The following is a 19,987-nucleotide window of genomic DNA, read 5'->3' as shown; positions in this document are numbered from 1 at the left end:
GTTTCAAGCACTGCAAATAATGGACAAAATGGATTGTTTCAAGAAGTGGCAGAAAGATATATCTAAATTTGTCTGGCAGGGCAAAAAGCCCAGAATTAAATTTAAGATATTAACGGACTCAAAGGAAAGAGGAGGGTTTGCCCTGCCAGACTTTAAACTTTACTATGAAGCGGCAGCTTTCTGCTGGCTGAAAGAATGGCTGCTTCTTGAAAACACAGACATTTTGGATTTGGAAGGTTTTAATAATATTTTTGGGTGGCATGCATACTTGTGGTATGACAAGGTTAAAGCACATAAAAGTTTTAAAAATCATATTGTCAGAAAAGCACTATTAAATGTTTGGGTCAGATACAAAGATTTGCTAGAAAATAAAACTCCAAGGTGGCTGTCGCCAATGGAGGCTAAGGCAGTTAAAAAGTTAAATATGGAGTCCAAGTGGCCAAGATATTGGGAAATTTTGGAAAAGGAGGGGGACAAAATGAGATTGCAGAGTTTTGAGAAACTAAAAGGGAAGGTGAGAGACTGGCTGCATTATCATCAAATAAATGAAGCGTTCAAATTGGATAGCAAAATTGGCTTCCAGGTGGAAAAATCAAAATTGGAGACAGAATTGCTAGAACCCAGTACTAAGAATTTGTCAAAAATGTACAACTTGCTGCTGAAATGGAATACAGAAGATGAAACGGTTAAATCAGCTATGATTAAATGGGCTCAGGACATTGGACATAATATTTTGTTTGCTGACTGGGAAAAGTTGTGGACCACCGGGATGAAATTTACGGCATGTAATGCCTTAAGAGAAAATATTATGAAAATGATCTATAGGTGGTACATAACCCCAGTCAAGCTTGCAAAGATTTACCATTTGCCTGACAATAAATGTTGGAAATGTAAAGAAAAGGAAGGTACATTCTTTCACCTTTGGTGGACGTGCCCAAAGATTAAGGCATTCTGGGAAATGATCTATAATGAACTTAAAAAGGTATTTAAATATACTTTCACCAAGAAACCAGAGGCCTTTCTCTTGGGTATTGTCGGCCAAGGGGTGTTAAAGAAGGATATAACTTTTTTCATGTATGCTACAACAGCAGCTAGAATACTCATCGCGAAGTACTGGAAGACGCAAGATCTACCCACACTGGAAGAATGGCAGATGAAGGTGATAGACTACATGGGTTTGGCAGAAATGACGAGCAGAATCCGAAACCAGGGAAGAGAAACAGCGCAAGAAGAGTGGAAAAAATTCAAGGACTATTTAAAGAAATATTATAAAGTTAATGAAAGTTAGAATGATGTTGGATTAGAAAGTAAATGGTTACTATTAGTAATGGTTAAGACAAGGAGAATAAGGAAGATTAGTCTAAACTTTAACTAAAATAAGGGAAGATTTGCTGAACAATTGATAAGAATTTGGAATACAGAAATGGGAGGTATGAGGAAGTCGGGGAAGGAAGGTATAAGAAATTAGGATACGAAATGGTACATGTTTTTTGTTTCGTTTTGTTTTTGTATGTCTATGTATGTCGTGTTTACATGGAAAAACTTTTGAATAAAAATATTTAAAAAAAAAAAAAAAGATAGAGGCCGTGCCTTCGCCATTTTGTGGCCCTGACTCCTCTTCTTTTTATGCCATGCCACTATGGCATCCATTTTGTGAAGTGCCACACTCACAGGGCATCCATTTTGTGACTGGATCCCACGACACTTCCTCAGAATTCCAAATGTGCTCACTAACCGAAAAATGTTGGTGACCCCTGCCATAATGACTACCCAAGACAGGCTCTTCCTTACTTCATGTATCAGATCTGGTGCTTACCGGCCATCCCCCTACAGCTATCAACCCTCATGGAGGGACAATAGCTAATGCAAAAGACCTGCATTTTCCCTAAAACATTTACAATCCTGGCCATTCCCCTTAAAGAACAGCACATTAAAAAGAGTTGTAGCCAGCGGGGAGGGTTGCTCAACTCCTGCTCAACTGTAGCAAGAGATTATTTGCCGAACTATCAGCCGAAGCAGGAGGTTCCAATTTTGTGGAGCTTGAAAATGGTCTCCTGGCAAAAAAGGAAGGCTGTATATATACATGCTGACAAGTACAAGATAAGCAACTTTTCCACTCACTGTAATTTTGTCAGTTTAATTACACTCCCGTGCCTATTTGTGGGAGCCACTTGGGAAGTCTGCGTCAATGATACAATTTTAAGGCAGGTTCTGCTAGTTATCAAGGAGACACACCTTTCAATGGAGGAAATTGGACCCTGATTAAAAAATAAATAAAGAGAATGGGAGAAAAGTCGACTGTGGCAACTGCCCACAGGAAAGTTCTGTTCTAGCTACTGGGTGACTTTGGAGTCAGTAAAGTATTTCACTTTATTACTGTTAATAAGTGACCATATGTAGTTATCATCTCACACATCGTTACAGGCTGTCAAGCATGTAAAAGCAAGTAAATAGCACTAAAGATTTCATAAAGAAGGTCTCACTTTTTTAAAAAAAGTGCAGTGAAGTGGATTTTTTCAGTTGTGTGAATTGTTTTGCATGCTTAGACTCATTGGGTGATAGCCAGCATCCAATATACTTAGAGTAGACCCATTTTTTTCTAGTGTATATGCAGTTAAGCACATTTTTCCCCATAGACACAGTTTTGTACACATCATTTGTTAGGAAAACTGCATAATGAAATTAGGAGAAATGCAAATTTCAAAGAATGGGTGCATTTCACTTTACGTAGTGTTTCAGAAAGTATAAATTAGGTAGAGTTACTTTAATATGCAAAATGATTTTAACCCCCCCCCCCCAATCTTAGATATCACTGAGACTGGGAAAGCCTCACCACGGCACATTAGGAGAGTGTGTAGGGAGCCTGTAGTGTCTCTCTCTTTCCCCCAGAAAGGGATTTATCAACTTTTGGGTTGGGAAACTTGAATGGGTACACGGAGAAAGAGTTAAATTGCCCACTGTGCACCACAACACCAGTCCAAAATTCCCCTAGCTTCTTTTGAATTCTGAAGAATATACTTGGCAATCTGTGATCATATCTTTCACTGTTTCTTTAAAACATCCACAGAGCTAAATCTAGCTTTGCCCACTTATCTACCTCATAGTAGTAGTCTGCCATTCTTCCTTTATTTCTTGGTGGTATTGCTATTATACTCTCATCCATCCTCTCCTTTTTGTGCAGCTCCCCTACTTCTATATCCTACCTCTGAGTGTGCGTTCTTTTGAGAGGGCTGAGGTCAACAGAAGCTAGTGGACAGCTCTATACACAACTCAGGCTGAATGCTTCATGAGAGCCTCACATGTGGCCCCGGGGGGCTGGCAAACCATGCTACGCCACTGCCAGGGCTGACTGTCTTGTACCAATTATTGGATCAAGAGTCTGTGAGTTTAGGAAGTATGACAGATCAGTAACCAGTACTATCATTGCACAGACTCTATTCTGCAGCACTACAACCCTGTCATCCGCCTCCCTTTTATCAAAACCCTAGAAAAAGGCTAGGCAATGAATCTCAATCCGTTCACATTATACTCTATATAGATTCCCATGGGGACCATCCATCAAGCAAGTGACTTGTTTTAAGCCTTTTCTACCTCTTTCATTTCCCTTTGTTCCAATCTATCACTCTAGTAAAAATATTCCCCACCCACCCTCAATCAAAACTTCATCACGCAAGTCATAATCCTGGCCCAAAGACTAATGCCGGCAATATATAGCCCATTCATTACTTGTAAAATGTACAGCGCTCACTGAAAATTGAGGGCGAGAAATATTTTAATGCTTTCCAAATACTATCCAACTACTACTCAGTTTTTGTTTGGTTAGCTCTGTTGCAGCCAACATTATGCTTTTCTCGTCGTGAACTTTCCGTCTTATTCTTAATTCAAAACACTTGGAACTCATGAGTAAAAAGCACAACAGAACTTACATCCAGCTAAAGAAGAGAGAGCCAAGCTAGAGAGGTAGCTTCTCCAACCTTCACCTTTTAAAGGCTCAATTGGTACTTGCATTTAGCAGAAACAACTGGCATGTACTGTAATGAAGACCTTCCTTTTCAAGCCTTTTAAGAAAAGATCTTTTCCAGCTTGCATTGGACTTTTTAGATATTTTAAGTGTTTTACGACTTGTATATTTGTCACCCTGGGCAACTTTGGGAGAAAGGGAAGGCTAGTGATAATGATGATGATGATAAATGAAGGGATATCTGCTCCAAGTCCAGTTTAAATATAAAAAGAGAGGGGTGGGGAGAGAAACCCATGGCAGAGAATCATTCCACCAGCTGAGAAAGTCATTGGAACAAACATGTTTTCAATTTTTTATTAGAAGTGCAGATAGTAAGCACCTGCCATATCACGACAGGAACACTGTTCCACAGGAGTAAGTATCCTTGAGCCCTGTTCTTTGCATGTTGGTGAGCAACAAATAGGTCGGGTCAAGCTTCTACCTGAGCATTAAATTTTCTGAAAACCTTTAGCTGGAAGGCACAGCTTCAATCTATTCAACTGCAGGCTGAACAATCAAATGAAATGTGGAAGTCTTAGAGGCATAACAGGAACAAATCCTTCCGCTCTTAAGCTAGCTAATAGAAGTTAAAATATAACCCCAGATGTTACACAGTGCTGAAATGTGGGGCCAGCGTACAGATGGGAGACCGACACTGAAAAAGTGACTTGCCCAAGGCCAAACCATAAATCCAAGCAGGTTGGAATATTGCTTCTCAAGGACAAGTTATTGGCATTAGAACACATTATATATCTTGCTTTTTGAATTATGGTGCTGGAGGAGACTCTTGAGAGTCCCATGGACTGCAAGAAGAACAAACCTATCCATTCTTAAGAAAATCAGCCCTGAGTGCTCACTGGAAGGACAGATCCTGAAGCTGAAGCTCCAATACTTTGGCCACCTCATGAGAAGAGAAGACTCCCTAGAAAAGACCCTGATGTTGGGAAAGATGGAGGGCACAAGGAGAAGGGGATGACAGAGGACGAGATGGTTGGATAGTGTTCTCGAAGCTACCAGCATGAGTTTGACCAAACTGAGGGAGGCAGTGGAAGACAGAAGTGCCTGGCGTGCTCTGGTCCATGGGGTCATGAAGAGTCGGACACAACTAAACCACTAAACAACAACAACATATTTCTTGCTATTCCAACCCTGTTTTGTCTTTCTCTGAATTTGGGCAGGACAATCCAGATGGACAGGGTATTGAGAGGCTACTTTTTGTGAAATAGTGAAGAATAAACTCACCAAGGAATGAAGAAGTATAGTTTTCTCAGTATGAAAGGAAACCCAGCCAGAGGGGTGAGGTAGAAATACGGTAAATTAGTAGTAGTAGTAGTAGTGCAAAATACCATCAGTGACAGATTTAGGGTGGTGTAGGCACAGGGTGCCGAGGCAAAGTGTTGCAAAATTAAGAAGATCCATTGGGGGCACCAAATTTTGGCCTCACTCAAGGCGCCAGATTACGAAAGATTACCATAGTCTACCCCTGGGACCATGTATGTCACCTTGAGCACCAAAGAGTAAAGGAAGGATACAAATAAATAAATAAATAAATAAATAAATAAGAACTTGCTATGATGATTATTTTTATTATTATTAATTTCATTTATGAATCACTTCCTATGAAGCATATCAAAGCAATTTCACAATGCAACAAAATAGCTGTTAAAAAAAATTTAAAACCATTACATACCCTGCTCTAGAAGGTAGGACTTGAACCAATGGCTTCAAGTTACAAGAAAGGAGATTCTGACTAAGCATAAGGAAAAACTTTCTGACAGTAAGAACTGTTCAGCAGTGGAATGGCCTGCCTCGGGGGCTGTGGACTCTCCTTCCTTTTTTTTTTTTTATAATATATTTATTAAAGTTTTCAAATAAAGCATATATTAGATAAGCACTTATCATTGTCCATTTAACATCTCTCAATTGTTACATGGGACTCCCCCACACCTCCCGCATACACTTACATCATTATTAAATTAGTTTCAAACAAATTATCATTTAATTCATCTTAATTAATAATCTTAATTTGGTTTGACATATAATTCAACCTTAAATCTAATTTAATGGTAGACAATTGTCTGCACTGGCATCCAATTCAACACTCAGCCAAATTACAATATTTTTGTAGATAAATCTTAAATTTCCTCCAGTCTTCTTCCATCCTTTCTTCTCCCTGGTCTCGAATTCTGCCGGTCATCTCGGCTAGTTGCATATAGTCCATCAGTTGCATCTGCCATTCTTCCACAGTGGGTAGCTCCTGAGTTTTCCAATTCTTGGCAATTAATATTCTTGCTGCTGTTGTTGCGTACAAAAAGAATGTTCTGTCCTCTTTTAACACACTCTGGCCGACAATACCCAGGAGAAAGGCCTCTGATTTCTTAGTGAAGGTGTATTTAAACACCTTTTTTAATTCATTATATATCTTCTCCCAAAAGGCCTTCACTCTAGGGCAGGTCCACCAGAGGTGAAAAAATGTTCCTTCATTTTCCTTACATTTCCAACATTTGCTATCAGACGAATGGTATATTTTAGCCAGTTTAACAGGGGTCATGTACCATCTATACATCATTTTCATCACATTTTCCTTCAACGCATTACATGCAGTGAAGTTCAGCCCAGAGGTCCACAACCTTTCCCAATCTTCAAACATAATATTATACCCAATATCCTGCGCCCATTTTATCATTGTTGATTTTACCATTTCGTCATGTGTGTTCCATTTCAGCAGCAAGTTATACATTCTTGAAAGTACCTTAGTCTTAGGTTCTAACAGTTCAGTTTCTAACTTTGACTTTTCCACTTGGAATCCTAGCTTTTTGTCATTTTTAAACACTTCTTTAATCTGAGCATAGTGTAACCAGTCTCGCACTTTGTCTCTCATCTTTTCTAAACTCTGCAACTTCCAGTTGTCACCATCCTTTTCTATTATCTCCCAATATTTTGGCCAGTTGGCCTCCATATTGGCTCTTTTCCGAGCCTTAGCCTCCAGGGGTGACAGCCACCTCGGAGTTTTATTCTCCAGTAAGTCTTTATATTTTGTCCAGACATTAAAGACTGATTTTCTGACAATATGGTTCTTGAAGGCCTTATTTATCTTAGCTTTATCATACCATAAATATGCATGCCATCCAAACGCATTATTAAAACCTTCCAAATCCAAGACATCCGTATCTTCAAGAAGTAACCAATCTTTTAACCAGCAGAAAGCTGCAGCTTCATAATACAACTTTAAATCTGGCAGGGCAAAGCCCCCTCTTTCTTTCGCATCTGTTAATATTTTAAATTTGATTCTGGGCTTTTTGCCCTGCCAGACAAATTTAGAAATATCTTTCTGCCACTTCCGGAAGCACTCTGTCTTGTCTACAATCTGCAGTGTCTGAAACAAAAATAACATTTTTGGCAATACATTCATCTTGATGGCAGCTATTCGGCCTAACAAAGAAAGTTTTAGTCTTGACCAACTATCCAAGTCTCTCTTAATCTCTGACCAACATTTTTCATAATTATCTTTAAATAAACTCAGATTTTTTGCTGTTATGTTTACCCCTAGGTATTTAACTTTTTTAACCACATTTAGTTCTGTCTCTTTCTGAAGCTGTTCCAACTCAATATCTGTCACGTTTTTCCCCAAAACTTTAGTTTTTTGCTTATTTAACTTAAATCCTGCCACTCGACCAAAGTTTTGAATCAGTTGTAGTACTCTTTTCAAACTAGACTCCGGCTCCTGTAATGTCAGAACTAGGTCATCTGCAAAAGCTTTAAGCTTATATTGTTTCGCTCCGACCTGAATCCCTTCCACCAACCGGTCCCCCCTAATCATATTCAGGAGCACTTCCAGAACCGAAATAAACAGTAATGGGGAAATCGGGCAGCCTTGTCGTGTACCTTTTTCAATTTTAAACTCTTCTGTAACCACATTGTTAACTATCAGTTTAGCCTTTTGTTCTGAATATATTGCCTCAATCCCGTTCTCAAACCCCCGTCCCACTCCCATTTCTTTTAAATTCCCCTTCATAAATTTCCAAGAAATGTTGTCAAAGGCTTTCTCCGCGTCTATAAAAATTAAAACTGCTTTAGTGTTTATGTTTGTTTGTAAAAGTTCCAAAATGTCTATGATGTTCCTTGTGTTAGTAAACATGTGTCTGCCCGGGAGAAAGCCTGCCTGGTCTTTATGGATTATCTCACTTAAAACTTTCTTAAATCTTCGTGCCAAAACATCTGCAAATATTTTGTAATCCACATTTAAAAGGGAGATGGGACGGTAATTCTTGAGTTGTGTCTTTTCAGTTTCTGACTTTGGAATCAATGTGATAAATGCTTCTTTCCACGATTCAGGCGCCTTCTTCCCCTCCATTATTTCATTACTGACCTCCAACAAAGGTTGTATCAAATAATCCTTCAATGTCTTGTAGTAGTTAGAGGTCAGTCCATCTGGCCCTGGTGATTTGCCCTGTTTCAGACTCAGGATGGCCTGTTCAATCTCTTGTCGTGTTATTTTGCCATTTAAAATTGTTTTATTTTCTTCTGACAGCTTTGCTAATCCATTTCTCTCCAAAAATTGTGTAATCTCTATTTCATCTTGTGGCCCTTGAGTATATAACTTTTTAAAATACCTCTGGAAGCACTTTCTAATCTCTCCCGGGTTCTGAATGTTCCTTCCTTCAACCTCTAAGTTTGTTACTGTATTTAATCTTTGTCTCCTTTTCAACTGCCAAGCTAGCAGTTTCCCACATTTATTTGCCGATTCAAAAGTTTTTTGTTTCATTGTTTTAATCTTCCATTCTATTTCCTGATTTATCAGCTTGGAATATTGCGCCTGATAAAGTTTAATTTCTCTCAGAATCGGTTGGGACTTCGGGTTAGATCTTAACTTCTTCTCCAACTCTTTGATACTTTCCAGAATTTTATCTTTCTTTTCATTTTGCAGTCTTTTCCTTAAGGAATTCTGTTGAATCAAGAACCCTCTCATCACAGCTTTACTTGCATCCCAGATAGTTCTTTTTTCCACCGTAGTGTTCAAATTAATCTCAAAATAGTCCTTTAAGGTTTTTTGGGCCTTCTTTACAATTCTTTGATCTCTAAACAGGCCATCATTCATCTTCCATCTAAAGGAGCCGATTGGGATCAATGTCATATCCATTCTCAAGGCGTTATGGTCGGAGCATGTTTTGGGGCAGATTTCCACCTTCCTCACCTTAGGTGCCAGACTTCTAGTTATCCATATTTGGTCGATTCGTGTCCAAGTCAGTTGGGCTTCAGAAAAGAATGTTCCTTCTCTTCCCAGGGGGTTTCTAACTCTCCAGATGTCAACCCAGTCCATATTGTCAGTCATTTCAAAAAAGGTCTTAGGTAGTCTTCCCTCTTTAGTAATGTTCTGGTTCTGTGACTTATCCATATTTGTTGATACGACCCCGTTCATGTCCCCCATCATAATGACGTTGTTGTAATCCAGATAATCCAGCATGATCTCGTGCAACTTCTTATAAAAATCCGATTTTCCTTCATTTGGAGCATAAATTCCTAATATCAAAATTTTTTCTCCTTGATACTGTACTTCTATTGCGAGGATTCTTCCACTTTCATCTTTAAAGAGAAATTTTGGTGAAAGGCTCTCTTTTGCATAGATCACTACACCTCTCTTTTTAACTGTATCCGATGATATAAATTCTTGACCAAGCCTTTTATTTATTAACACCTTTCTATGGAGCCTAATCACATGTGTTTCTTGTAAGCATATAATGTCCAATTGTTCCTTTTTTAGAATATGAAAAATTTTAGACCTTTTTTCGGGACTGTTACAGCCATTTATGTTCCAACTCAAAAGCTGCAGAGACATCCTGGATAGATCTGGTTATTCTTTCTGGGGTGGTACCTTGTTCTCCGGTCCTTGAGGATCCGAGGGGGCGGGCTCCCCTGGAAGTTCTGGCGCTGGCAATCCAAGTCCTTTGTGGAGGTCTTCTCCGTGTGCTCCCAAAAACTTGTCTCTATCTTCCACTGTTTTGATTTTGATCTTTCTCCCTCTGTAGGTAAAGGATAATCCTTGTGGAAACTCCCACCTGAAGATAATTGCGTTGCTTCTCAACAGTCTTGCCAATTCCGTGTAGTTAGATCTAAGGTCCAGCAACTGCTTAGGAATGTCCTTGTAGATTTCAATTCTCTTGCCCAAAATGTCTAGTGACTTTTCGTAGTGCAGGCCCAAAATCTTGTCCCTTTCCTCCTTTGATCTCAGTGTTATCAAACAATCTCTGGGCTTCTCTGTCCTTCTGACTCTGCCAAGCCTGAAAGCAGATACAATTTTAAAGTCTTTTTCCTCTAACTTCCAAAACTTGGCAAATTCCTTAGTTAGAAATTCAATAAAGTTATCTTCTTCCACCTCTGGTATTGACCGTATCCTCAAGTTGGTCTCCCTGTTTCGCAGTTCTGTCATCAAAAAGTAAATCTGATGTTCTCCAACTTGTTTGCTGAGTGGTCTTACTTCTTTCTCAAGTTCTTCCAGTCTTTGACTAGTATCTTCAGCCAGTTTACGATTTTCACCTACAGCCTCCTTTAATTCTCCAATAGACTGGGCATTCTGTGCAACTTGTCCAGTCAGCTTATTCAAACTTTCTGTGTTCTGTTCAATTTTAGCTGTATGCAAATCAGCCTTCTTGTCCAGAGCCTCCAGTTTCTCCAAAATTTTCTCCAAGACAGAGCTACTTGTCCCTGAAGCCATATCTCCCAGGTGCAGCTCCTCTGTCTCACCCTCCCCTGCCTGTATTAGGGAGGCCGCCTCTATGTCTGGAGGCAAAGTGGAAGGCAAGGCCGGCACAGAAGATCTACGCTGTGAGGCTGCAGATAAAGTTAGAGTTGTTTGTTTAGTCCTTCCTCTTCTCCTTGCGCCACTCATTCCAAAGTTATCTGTAATCCAAGGTCAATCCAAGTTGTTCCCATGAGAAAGCAGAGTCCCAGATGCAATAGTCAAACAGAGGCCGGGAAAGGGAAAGTAAAACAAAGTCACTGCTGTAAGTCCAAAATCCTCTAGAGGGAGCTTAATACGTCTTCAGGGAAAAGATCAAATCCAAGTTAAACTTATAAATTTAAGTCCATGTCTATCGCCTCCACAATGTATTATTTTTAGCAGAGTGAAACTTAAAGCAAAACAGTGTTTCTTACAGTGCCTTGACTGCAACAGTTTCAAAGTATCCAGTTCCAACTCAGAATGTTTCAAAATCTGAATTCAATGTATCCAAAGTTGCAAACTGGTGCTCATCCAGGCAGCTCCAGCACCAGAGATTCTTATTTATTTTATAATCCACTGGTGCCACAGAAGAAGGATATCAGTGCACCCCGAATATAACCAGCAAAAGTCAATAGCTCAAAGTCTTTCACTCAGAAAACTGCTTTAACAGGGTGCCAGCATTTAGTTAACGCATAACTTTTTGTCTCCACTCCTCCTGCTCTTTGCTTAAAGTTCAGTATAGCGGGAGATGGGCTTCCTGCTTATCCTCACTCCGTTTTCAGCCAGATTTCAACTTTTTTAAAAAAGTTTTAAAAGTTTCATAAAGTTCTCAAAAAGTTTCAGAAAGTTGACAAAAGTTTCAGAAAGTTTTCAATGTCCAAATTTACTCACGGGTTGTAGTTTCCAAAGTTCAGAAAAGTTGCAGGAAGAAAGGACAGCGCTGACCGGCAACAGCAATGCGGCTTCACTTCGCTGTTTGCGCAACGACCCACAGCGCCGCTACCCCCTCCGCGATCCGGAGCCCCTTACGGGGTCCCTTCAACGTTTTGGGGGCTGCTTCTGGCGCCCGCCGGGTCCCGAGACCACAGGCTTCTGCCACCTGTGGTTTTCCTGAATGGGTCTCCGCTTCGCCGTAGCGGACGACCCGTTTACAGCGGAGCTCCCTTCTCCTTACTCGGAGAAGGCAGCCATTACCGGTCGCGCCGCCTCCGGAAGTCCGTGGACTCTCCTTCCTTGGAGGTTTTTAGGCAGAGGTTGGGTTGCTATCTGTCATAGATGAGATTCCTGCAAAGAAGGGGTTGGAATAGATAACCCTTGGGGTACCTTGCAACTCTACAATTCTGTGAATCTATTATATATATTTTAAAAATAATTAAAGCAATGACATATATAGAGACAATTTTAAATCCAATAAAGAATCTATTTTTTTAAAAAAATATCCTTGTTTCAAAAAGGAAAGTCTTCAACCGGTGCTGAAAAGACAATAGAGATGGTGACTGTCTGATACATAATGGGAAGGTGCTTCCACACTAAAGGTCCGATTCTGACATCGTGCAGAATGGATCTCATGATAAGATGGTACCTGCAGGATGACCTTTCCTGCAGAGCAGTGGTATATAAAGGATAAGATGGTCTTTTAGCTCATACTTTTGCGTATCAGAATCAACAGGCAGCTTCCCCCCTCCCCAGCCCTGTGGGGAATAATTGGAACCTCCTGGTGCTATATTAAATAAAGTTGTGGCTTGCAGTCTTTGTGGAAGTCATTGAGAGTACTTTCACTTCCCTGCCGCCATAGCAGCAGTGGCTCTGAGCCACATCACCTATGGGAGTCCAGCTGGCTTTCCAGAGCCTGCAAAAATATCCAAGACCTAGAGGATTATGGAGATCAGCTGACAGCTACAAGCCAAGTCTTCAACTTCACAGCACCCTGACTCCTTATGGTACCTCAAATGCCAGTCAGATAAATGGACTGAAATGAAAAACAGCAAAACTCTATAAAGGCCTCTGAACTATTTATGCTGGTATGGTAATAAAATTATTGCTCATGTTGATCATCTAATGTATATTTCTAAAGCCTTGCTTCTAGGATCCTCTGATGTGTTCAGAATCATTATTTATCCATTTCCTCAACAATCCCCTTTGAAGTGATCCTGGATTTAATTCTGTTATTCATAATGTCTAGGTTTGCCGTAGCTAGTATAAAGTTCCTTGGCTTTTCTTTTGATCCTTCCTTACCTACTTGAGGGCATATCTGTATGTTATATCCCTTGATCCACACACAATTTTATTTTATTTATTATGCGAGGGGGGGAGGGAACAAACATATGTAAAGATGGAGGAATCAGGAATCACAAGAACAAGGCATCAGTAGCGCATTAGCAATAGGCTAGATTCATTGCTCCAATATCCATTTGAAGACAGACAAAAATTATACATACAGCTACTTGGTTAGCACACAGAACAACCAACTTCCGAGCAATAAGGCTGGGGAAGAAATTTGAGTCCGTTCGTATTTAATCTACCTAATTTGCCCTTTGCGAAACAGGACACAAACCAAAACACAAACCGTCCTTCAAAATCCACACTTCTTTCAGTTCCACATCTAAGAAATATGTTCAAAAATGCATATATTAGTGAAAATAAAATGTGTAAATCACTTTCATAGATGAGTTGTAGAGCTGGAAGGGACCCTGGGGATCATCTGGTCCATCCCCCTGAAGGAATGAGCAACTGCCCCATACAGGGATCAAACCTGCAACCTTGGCATCGTGAGCACCACATTCTAACCAACTGAGCTATCCAAGCTGCACAGTGGTTTAGAAGGTGATTAACAAATCATAATCACACAAAATCATAATCACACAAAATTGCATTATATAAGGAGAAATGTGCTTTGCAAAAATGTGTGCATTAAGGAAAAATGTATTAAAAGATGTGTCGATTGGGAGAAATTCACACTAAACTGATGCTGAATTTTCAAGAGGACTTTAAAAAAAAAAACAACAGAAAATGATGCAACAACATGGAGAACCGAACTGAAATGTGGGGAAATGAGAGAAACTGAAATAGGCAGATTTCCCTAGCAAATTACAAGCAACTCAGCATCATCTATGCAATGGCATTTCCAACTATCTCCACCAAACTTGCCATGCAACAGATAAGTATAGATAGATGAGATAGATAGATGAGAGAGAGAGAGAGAGAGAGAGAGAGAGAGAGAGAGGGATGATAGATAGACTAGATCATTCTCATCCCCCATGCATTTATAATTGTGAGGGGGAGCAAGGACAAGCACATTGGCTCTGCCACTCATCACCATCCTCATCGGCATCCTCCTCTACTCATGAAAGGTGCCTGCAGGATTTAGAATCTTAGAAGATTAGGGTTCTAAATTGCACAGGGAGCCCACCCAAGTAGAAAAGCTTCACCATCACCACCACCACCACCCAGCTTCAGATGGGAGTGACAAGAGAGTGGATCTGGTGCTAGGGTAGCCCACGTGCCCTACTTTACAGAAGATAGTCCTCTATTTTGAAGGACTGTCAGAAGACAGTCCTCTGTTGAAAAGTATTCTGCGCTACAAGTCCACATTCTAGCCCCCGGATTGGCATTGCACATGCAGCACCCATGTGCACCCACAATTACACCTCCAGCTAGGATTTTGGCTGCAAAAGCTTTCTCCTTGCATTCGTAGGATTCCTAACTTGACCAGAGCACCTGTCTTTAAGGAGTTTGCCACTTTACAATAGACTGTAAACTGCACCTTTATTATGGGCCAATATTATTTATACCCAGACATTTTCAACTCAAATGGTGGTCTTCATTCTTGCTTGAGAGCCAGAGTGCTGTAGTGGTTAAGAGCGATAGACTCGTAATCTGGGGAACTGGGTTCGCGTCTCCGCTCCTTCACATGCAGCTGCTGGGTGACCTTGGGCCAGTCACACTTCTTTGAAGTCTCTCAGCCCCACTCACCTCACAGAGTGTTTGTTGTGGGGGAGGAAGGGAAAGGAGAATGTTAGCCACTTTGAGACTCCTTCAGGTAGTGATAAAGTGGGATATCAAATCCAAACTCTTCTTCTTCTTCTTCTTGGTGTTCCAGTTTAGGCCATACAGTTTTGCACAGATCGACAACATGAGAGATTCCTTTTGCATGTTTTCTCCAATGCAAGTTATTCCACACACACAGAAAGGCAGTTCTATTTCAGTTGAAACTTGTCAAACATGCAATTTTACAATTCGAAGGCCAAGTATAAGACATCAAGGTCAATAGAGTTTCACTTGCTCTAGCGCACAATTCCCCTTGCAGAATCTTATCTCTGCTTAATCTCCACTTTAGCGTGCCTCACATCCAAGAGCAGTATTTTACTTCAGTTGCAATGAAACATGATCTGTACCTTGACTTATGTATGGCAATGTCATCCTAAATAAATAAACAAAAGCCCAAATGTACACAAGGTTTTTAAAAGGCATACAGTTTTGTGCCTCTGAAATTGCCCTTACAGTTTATCTCTTGGTAGAGTATGCCAGCAGGGATTAATCATCCATCTGGATGCATTTCAAAGCAAATTGTCCCATTTTGTATGCGCAGGTACAAAATCTCTCTGTCCTTCTTAATCATGCCATCTTATCAAACCATTCCTACTAGCCAGCAAGAACCCCATCACTCCAGTAGTGTTGCCTTTCTAATGGCACCTTAGAGCACCACAGTGCTGGTGCTTAGCTTTAAAGCCCAGTACAATTGAGGACCAAAGTATCTGCAGGAACACTTGCTCTGAAATCACCCTGTCCAAACCATTGAGGTAATCTTTGGAGGTTTCCATCCGCACGCCCCTGCCATGTGAGGTAAGGTAGGTGGCAGGCAGAGGGGAGGCCTTCTCAATGTTGGTAAGTCCCATCCCCTCTGTGGAATTCCTGCCCCAGAGAGGCCCTCCTGGCATCAACATTGCTATCCCTTCAGCACCAGGCAAAGATGCTTTGATTCCCTTGATCTTTTTTATGTACTTTTCTTAATACAAAATAAAAGTTGTTATGTTTTATTTATGTGCTGCATCTTGCTTTTGTAAACTGCTTTGGAATATAAACCATTCAAATAATTTTTTTAAATAAGATGAGAATTAGTAAGTGAGGATTCTAGATTTGCAGCTCTAGCTCTTTGAAGTTAAAAGGACTCACGGACGGTGCCTTGCCAAAGAGCTTCCAAATTTTTGGAGCTAAAACTGCATAATGGCATTAGTCCGGGGCATGGACCAGGCAGCCCACAGGCTCCCTTCAAAGAGCTTCCACATGGGGGGTCATGGCATATACACTGGCTCTCAGAAGCACGGCAGGTTTTCCACATGGATCAGTAGTATCAAGGCTGTTAGTCAAAGAAAAAGAAATGTACTCATGTAAATGTAATGTGGGCTGACTCCAATACTCCCCTGAGTTTTATAGGAAAATGAAGTGGTTCAACATGAACATTAAATCAAAGCAATGCTTAGATTTCTTTGATATACCAGTAAATTTTGGATGGAGACCAAACTGTTTAGCTTGTTGCTTTCGAATGTCATCTACCCAGTATTAATGGTGACTTGGGGACTCATTAGCTTATAAAATACTAAGAACGTACAAAGAAATATTATGGCTGTGGGCGCACACAAAGAGGGAAGGATTAAGTTTCCTTCTTCATATTAACACACAAAAAAGTCACGGTGAGCTTGAGAGTATCTGTTTAGTGGGCCAAGATTAAAATAGCATTTTACTTAGATGCAATTATAGCGTTACAAAACTGCAGCTTGCACAGCATGTGAAATAATCTGACACGCGTTGCAACAAAACCAAAAGAACACATCTGTTGCTCACATGACTCTCTGACATATCTTCAGAGTCATCAAGAAGTCACCTTCCTAATTTCTTCTCAAGAGGCACATCCTGTGTTCAAGATAATCAGTTCCTCCTTTGGGGGTGGAATGAGTGGGAGCAGGAAAAAGAGTGGGAACACACACACATACTAAGAGGGTTATGGTTCAGAGTCTGGAACACCATGAAAGGGCATCCGAATGATGGCTACAGATCCTCTAAGACTTCATGCAAAGGCTTTTTGACTTAAACATCTAAGATATCTTTAGCATTCTCCTTCTGGGATTCTTTGTCAATGTTTTTGTTACAGCTCTGGAGCTTTTTGTGAGTCGGCAAAAGGAAAGAATCAGTTTGATCAGTGGTGGAGCATCTGCTCTGCATACAGAAGGCCCCTGGTTCAATTATGGCATCTCCAGGAATATTTCCTGCCTGAAACCCTGGAGAGCCATGGCAGGTCAGAGTTACCAGTGGCAAGCTACACAGACCAATGGACTGACTCAGCATAAGGCAGGTTGCTATAATCCTATGTTTTGATGTGATGAACAAGGTCTTTCAGATTCAAAAGGAGTGGCCGCAAGAGAAGAGATACTGACTAAACATCAGGAAGAACTTTCTGATGGTAAGAGCTGTTTGTCAGTGGAAAAGACTCCCATGAGGGGTGATGGACTCTCCTTCCTTGGAGGGTTTTAAACAGAGGTTGGATGGCCATCTGTCATGTCTGATCTAGTTGAGATTCCTGCATTGCAGGGGGTTGGACAGAATGACCTCCAGGATAAATAATAATTTATTATTTATACCCTGCCCATCTGGCTGGGTTTCGCCAGCCACTTTGGGCGGCTTCCAACAAAATATTAAAATACAGTAGTCCATCAAACATTAAGGATCCCTTCCAACTCTACAAGTCTATGGTTCTACTAACCCTCTGTAATAATAAGTATGTTTGCTAAGATATATGCAACTGGCATTTAAACTTGTAAAATGCTATTCATGAATAGAATGCAAAATCAGCTGGAAACAGGTCCTTACTCTTGACCTCACCATAACCCAAATAGCAGGCTAAGTGCCCCAGCACATCTGATGCTGCCCAAGCCTTGAATTGCCAGCACCCCATTTTGTAGATGGGGAAATGAGATCCATGGGCTTGGCCAAGCCTGTCCCAGCACACACGCACACATACACACACACACACACACACACACACACACACAAACACTTGAGACAAGACTTTGTGTTCCGTTTTAAACAAACAAACAAACCCCTATGTTGCAAGCTTGATCTCCGCCGGGTAAAGTCTGGCACCATGACTTATTCAAGGACTTTCAGAGACTTCAGTTTGATAGTTTTGATGTTTCGCATTATTTCATAAAGTTTTCTATGCTGTGATTGTTTCTGGCCATCGTGTTGCTTTCGATATTGCTGTGTTCCATTTTAAGCACACCTGGGTCCGAAACATTAATATTAACATGCAACTTCAAGGCAACCAATTAAAAAATGTAAACCCACTTCTGCTACCTTCCTGTTCCTGTTCACTTGTACTCATCCTCTTGAAGTAGCTGCAATTACTCCATAGACCAAGGAGCTTTTGCTATTCTACCTTTGGTCAAAATAATAGCCGCAAAAACACATGCACAAGTATGGAAGTCTGCCCTATGAGGAGGAGGAAATGTGTGAGAGAGGCAGGTATAGAAGACACTGGGCCTGTTCCTGGCAGGCTGCCCCCTTCTCCCCTCACCACCCCCGGGTGCCACATTGCTTGTTATATGATTTGTCTTTGCAATTTCACATTGGCCAACTGCCTTGGGTGCCTTGGCAGAAATGCAATGCAAGGAGTAAATATAAATAAATACTTTCCTCCCCCCTCAAAAAAACAGGTTGTTTAAGAAAGCCAACCCAGATTGCTTCCACACGTGACTGGTGGAATGAACGTCTTTATGAGTATGGTCCCGAAATGACTCAACACTTCCCATTTGAAATGCTTCATTTCCTGGGTTGATGACAGCAGTGTGGCTTTTACGCAGGAGACAGGTTACAGTATCTAAGGCTGTTTCTGGTATGGAATTAAAAGGCAGTTTTATTTATTAGCAATGCAGGCAGGCCTTTTTAAGAGATCAGAAAGTCTGGCAAGATTAAAATAGGCTTCCCACAGAAATGCCAAAATGCATAGCCTAGAGCTGGGGGTGGAGGATTTGCTGTTATTGGACTCCCAACTCCTATCAGGCCCAGAGAGCATAGAAATGGTCAGGAACAATAGGAGTCCCAGTCTAGCAACACCTGTAACATCCCAGATTCCCCACCCCTGGCCTAGAAAGTACAAGCATAGATATTTAAGACATTTCAAACATTCTTGTTCATATATACATACATGGTGACCCATCAAGCTAAAAACAGTTCACCAGCCAAATATAACAACCTATCAGATATTCAAACAACCCTTATTTTTTCTGCTTGTCTGAGATTTCAGAAATGTGGGTGGGGTTGACCCTTGGCAGGTACTGTACATGACTGGAAGGGTGAATTTGGTGCAATGGTTCACAAGCTATTTATACTTGCGGTTTTTGCATTGATAGTCATCTTCTTCTTAGCGCACAAGTTCTCTGTAACCTTTTACGCAACCCATCCAACAATATTGCAAAGGGCATTATACCAAGGCACAGCTGTTCCAGGTGCTGACAAGTAAACTCTCAGAAGCGACAATGTGACAGTCATGCACTCAAATTGAGCTTGATATGCAAGAATGCACACATTTGAGATGCATCTTTATGCCATCTTGATTTTCTTATTGGAAACATATTTGGTTAATAATTAGCTCAATATCCAGTCTGAATTTAAGACAGGAGGACAAATATAAACAGCTGGAAAGTGAGTCATGTCACATTGTCAGGGACTATGTATTATGCATCCCACGTTTATCATGTTTTCATGTAATGATGCTTACCACAATATATTATATTAAATGTACAATGAAAAGGATAACATGAAGACTTCCATGGTGGAGTAGCACAGTGGGAGCATTTAAAGAAGTTCCAAGTTTTTTTTAAATATAGGTGAGAATGAAAGATAGTGAAACAAATTAAGCAACACAAAATAAGTGCTAGCAACACTTATATAGCCACATTCCAACCACCGCTGCATACCCGACATTTCATTGGCAAAATCACATTCTCTCTTATATTTCAATCCACAGTTTGATATTCAATAGTTCTCCACCCTTTTCTATCTTCTGCAGGTGATTGCCTTCTCATAGTCTCCAGCTGCCCCCAAAATGCATCACAAAAACCTTTAAACCATCACGGCTTCTCAGTTTCTCATGCTGAGTCCCAAATTCCTAAGAGGCCTTCCCTTCACTACAGTGTTTCAACATGTTACTGGAAATTCAGATCCGTTAGTCCCTCTAAAACATTTATATGCCTCTCGCTCTCCCCCCCCCCCCC

This window comes from Podarcis filfolensis (assembly GCF_964270895.1).
Source record: "Podarcis filfolensis genome assembly, chromosome: 9".
NCBI classification, from domain to species: domain Eukaryota; kingdom Metazoa; phylum Chordata; class Lepidosauria; order Squamata; family Lacertidae; genus Podarcis; species Podarcis filfolensis.
Note: the sequence above shows the minus strand (reverse complement) of the source record.